The sequence below is a fragment of the Oncorhynchus mykiss genome, chromosome 9 (assembly GCF_013265735.2).
Source record: "Oncorhynchus mykiss isolate Arlee chromosome 9, USDA_OmykA_1.1, whole genome shotgun sequence".
Lineage (NCBI taxonomy): Eukaryota > Metazoa > Chordata > Actinopteri > Salmoniformes > Salmonidae > Oncorhynchus > Oncorhynchus mykiss.
Genome location: NC_048573.1, coordinates 56,708,009 through 56,713,008, shown reverse-complemented (window position 1 = coordinate 56,713,008; position 5,000 = coordinate 56,708,009). Strand labels below are relative to the sequence as shown.

General features: G+C 35.2%; 2 protein-coding genes across 18 annotated transcripts in view; one reads left to right on the top strand and one right to left on the bottom strand.

Moving 5' to 3' along the window:
* LOC110532436 (synaptotagmin-2) overlaps positions 1-4,456 on the top strand; it is a 100,621-nt gene extending 96,165 nt beyond the window's left edge. For all 12 annotated transcript variants that reach the window (XM_036988424.1, XM_036988420.1, XM_036988423.1 and 9 more), the window contains one exon: positions 1-4,456. This exon is cut by the window's left edge and continues 1,480 nt beyond it. The gene's annotated coding sequence lies outside the window, so the exon portion shown is untranslated.
* Positions 4,457-4,681: 225 nt separating this feature from the next.
* Positions 4,682-5,000, bottom strand: part of LOC110532437 (protein phosphatase 1 regulatory subunit 12B) — a 46,571-nt gene continuing 46,252 nt past the window's right edge. For all 6 annotated transcript variants that reach the window (XM_036988406.1, XM_036988408.1, XM_036988409.1 and 3 more), the window contains one exon: positions 4,682-5,000. This exon is cut by the window's right edge. The gene's annotated coding sequence lies outside the window, so the exon portion shown is untranslated.

Sequence of the window (5,000 nt, the reverse complement as noted above, 5' to 3'; positions counted from 1 at the left end):
TGCTACTGCCATTAGTCATGGACTCACAACAAGGATGTCACTTATTCAAAGGAATCCCTGTATCCGTCTTACAGTCATAAAGGAGACAAGCCTTCCAAGTAATGAAATAAGCAATTCTCAACTACCAGGGACGCCTTCCAATTAGCTGTGTTGTTTTTTACTCACTCTTTTCTTTTCAACGTCAAACACTTTTATTCCTCAAGCACTTTAAATCAAAATGTTCTGTTCTAATTCTACTCTCCAAAAACCAGAGATTTACCATTTATTTTATGATGAATCATTTCTGGTAAAAAAACAAGAGAGTGAATTTATGAGTGAATCATTATTTTTGTAGTTTTTATTTGATCATTTTAACCTTGTTTTTCTTGTGAATGCACTTTGATTGCTCTGAGACAATTGTTGTTGTTAAGTTTGATTGAAAGGATAAGATCTGGAAGGTTCCCGTTATGTGTATGTTATACACAGATGGCCAAACTGCTGAATCTAATTGCACTATACTGGATATCTCTATGTTACGTGGTTATAGATTGTTCTTTGATCTATGGAGTATTTGTGATGAGATGTCGTGAGTTTGAGTCAGGTCACATATTCAAAAGTCTTCTGATTGGGAATAAGACACATTTCAATTAAATGCTGTTCCTCAGATCCTTTGCTGAATAAGTGATTTTACATTTTGACTTTCTCTTGAGATAAATTTGAGCATAAAACTGATCATATGACTGAATTAAATTGACATTTAAAAAATGTCAAAGTCGTAGCAAAATGCCATTAGACTTTCGAGCCACACTAGTAATGTAATGGGACATGAACTGTCTCTGTGCACCATCTTGTTCCAAACAACAAAATAGTTCAAAGCAACGTATTTCAAGGACGGCAAAAAGTACTCGATTGTGTTTAAGAACAAGCAAAGCAGTTTAATGTTTTAACAGTTTGACAACTTTTATACTTTTGGGAATTACAGTAGTGAATGTTGGTTAATGTATTGCTTTTCTCTATAGGACATCCATATCTTTATGTATATGTCCAGTAGGGGTCAGATTAGTTATGTTTTATGTTTCATTTGATTTAGTTTCTTCTATATGTTCAAAAAACAACACTAAAGAAAAGACTAAATGCAAGCAATCAAACGACCCATCGGTGAGTAGTTTTGCCTATATACATAGTTCATACAGGTTGATACTGCATGTTTCTACAAAATACTGTACAGAATAGCATGTTTTAGAGATAAAGCAAAAATAATTTGTGTACGTGGGTGTCATTTGTCATTTTAATACTGTAACACAATGCAGGAAAAAAGATACACTGTATATTTTCTAAATGAAACAAATATGTATTTATTTTCCATGAATGGGTTATTGGAGAGAATGTCATAATATATTAGAATAATATGATTCTGTCCATGCCTAAACTTTTAAGCAAGTTTGTCGTCAAGTACTGTGTGTGAGTTCATGTAGGATAACAATGTAGCCGCATGCTTGCTATCGAAATCCTTGTGATTTCATTTGGATTAATTATCATTTATTTCAAATGTATTTATTTACGTATTGTTTCCTTTGAGATGATTTAAGTCTATGTTGGTCTTCTTGCCAAACATCAGTGATTGTAGAGGGCCTCCAAGTTCAAGAAATACAACTATTCCAAAGTGGAACTCTTCAATGATCAGTGCCATTGCTGAAACATATCCACCATTTGGTTAAAAAGACTGTAAAAAAAGATGAACCTGATTTTTGGACAAACATGTATTACAAGCCTACTATTTAGGATGCTAATGAGCCACCAGAACTGAATCCACAGATCTCCACACTGGACATAAAGCTTGGAGTCCCCTACTGTACATTAAACCTTTTGGGGGGAATTTTACTTTGCGTTGGTTTAATGACCTGACACCCTTTGCAATTATATATATTTTACAGTGCTAATTACACAAATATATGTGAATGTGTATACAGATAGTTGAATTAGATAAAAACTAAAGCCATAATACTCAAGCACTAGCTCTTTAGAGCTCTGCTGTATAACTAGTTATTGATTTGTAAAAAACAAAAACAAAAAAACACTTCTTAATCTTCCTAGGTCAGTGTTTGTCATGTACATTCTGTTCAGAACTCTGTACTCATCTAGATTCTAGGAGGCAAAATATTGAGCACTGAGAGCAGTTGTGAGTTTAGTATAGGGGATGTGATTTTGTTTTCTACTTTGAAGATGTTAAAGCTGTCTTTATTTTATACATGTGTAGCTAATGTATTCCAGTGATGTAATTTGTATATGCCTTGTTTTGATAGTATGAATCATGGTTCTTCTTATCTCACAAGATGTTATCGAAAATACCTGAAGAAGTCATCCGGAACATTTACATTATTGAAATGTGAGTGTCAGGCTCGTCTGTTGGTGATCCTTGGGCTGAGTGCAATTCATTTGGGACCCTGACTGCGATGTACGGATCCCTCTATTTTCATCCACAGTGGCTTTACAGACATGACATCATATTGTGATCAAAGATACGGCAGACATATCTATCTATCTTGTAACAGTGCCAAGTCTCAGCATTATTGTCTGATCAACATATGTTGTGTTCATGGTAAACAGTAAAGTTAAGATAAATCATCGACAGTCTAATCTTAGACACTTTGATGGAAACCAGCTGTTTCAAGTCAACAATTCCTCTAATAGCAACACTATTGAAATAATAATCATAGTGTTGTTTGATGTTTGCAACTATTTTATAATGGGATCATTGATGTTGCTTCTCAATGTCACAATCAATCCTTTTGAACTGTGACCAAACCGATGCACATATGGAACTTCAATCCAATTGACGATTTCAGTGTCTTTCCAAAATACTGCCAGTATATCCATCTATATTTACAATTCCATGAAATCATCATCAGTAATCTGTTTGAATCTATTTCAGAGCCCAAATAATTCCACTGATGCGGATGCAGTTTAGATGATAAAATAACTGTGATTAAAGGTTCAAATATAGCACATTTTTATTAAAAAGAGTTGATTGTTTCAATGCTTTTTACACTGCCACGGTCATTGGACAGTTCTCTATATGGGGAATACGACTGACAACTGTGTGTTTGTGTGTATGTATGTATGTATGTTACAAGAACAAAAAGCATAGGCCCTTTATAAAGTTAGAGGTTGCAGTGCTAAAACACAGTACTACTGCAACTTACCAGGCGTATATATCTGCATGCCCAGAATACATAAACCATTCTTAAGTGTACATTTAAGTGGTGATAAAAATAATTAACAAATATGTTTTTTTATTTACAATGGTTTAAAATGTTTATATTATAGGATTACCTATTTTTTGAAAGCCTAAATTGATATATCTACTTTATGCAAAGTAGTACTGCTTTAGAAACTAACTGCAGGCTATATCTCAGCGGTGAAGGAACAATGGATTGAGAGCACGATGATTCACACACTACATTCTACTGTTCTTTTGTACTACTAGCTGTTTTATTTCTATCAAGCTTTTTAAATGAATTATTCAAGTACTTTATGAAAAAGGTCCATGTGATTTTCAAAGGGATACCCTCCAAACTAGAGCATCATATCAAAGCAAATTGGATTTGTCACATGCTTCGTCAACAAAAGGTGTGGACTTACAGGGGAATGTTTTCTTACAGACCCTTCCCAACAATGCAGAAAGAGAGAGAAAGTAGAGAAATAACAGAAAAGTCATACAACTTCCATGTCAATACTGTGTTAAGGAGTGTTTCAGTTGGCCTAGGTCACTCACCACCTTACAGTGTGTTCTCCTGTCTCTGTTTGTGTTTCCTCTTTCTACTGTAATAATCACTAGGTTAGTGTTGTGTTTCTATTGTATTATATTTAGAATGCAAAACTGCATTAGGACCAACGGAAAAGACAATGATTGAACTTTTCCACCATGAATTCACTGTTTTTCTGTCTTAGCATTTTAATGTGCTGTTGTTGTGGAACTGGACTCGCTGGGGGCTCCTTTGGATCCAGAATGATACTGATTTTCAGAGGAATGTCGTCCTTCGCGTTTACAACATGGATATATATACTACCAAAACATGCAGAATAGTACCAACCCTCTCTCTTGAACTCTTCCTTCACTTCTAATTTTCCATACTACATTGCATTCGAAAATACTTTTTTCTCCTCTCTTTCTCTTCATCCTCTTTTTAAGCCTCAGAGGACCATGAGATTACGTGTCCTCTGGCTGTGTTTCTTCGTGTCTTAGTGTTGTGGTGCGTGTGTTCATGTCAGTACTTGTGCCTACTGTGGATCGCATGCTTTAGCCCTTGACTGGACACAAAACGTTGCTCCTATACAAACTGCCCACGGCCCGTCAGTGGATGAGCATCGAGGATCCTTGTAAAGTTATCGAGGGAACCAAATAACTCAATACAGATCTATCATAAGTGTTACCAGCTCTGTAAGAAACAAATAGGAAATAAAGGCCTTTTAATAAGCTTGGACTCATGTATTGTCTGTGCATCATGGCTCTATTCTTTATTCTGTAACCTCTCTACAAGGGGATATTAACTTCAGCATCAATGTGTTCATTGGTTTTATACCAGTTTTTATCGCATGATAGCTGGAATTTAGCGCTCAGCACTGAACAATTCCTTTGAGAAGCACTTAATGCCAAGTGATAAAGATTTTGGTAGAGTGAGAACACACATAATGACAGTTATCACATATTTAACCATCTACAGTTTATTGAGCAAGTGATCAAACCACAGACATGTACAAGTAGCATTTCAGTCTTTTTCCGGTCTCTTATAATACATACATGGTAAAGTTGTTTCAACATAAGATACTGTCTTTAAATATACTTACAGTACATGTGTAGACAGATAGCTGTATTGTTCTTTCAGGAAAGGCACATGTGGTATACATAAAGTGTCTCACGTTAGTGCCTCATGTTATGAGATGGACAGCATTTTATTTTCAGGTGAAACCTGTACATGATTTTTAATGCAGATAGCACAGGGCACAACACAGGGCCTCTT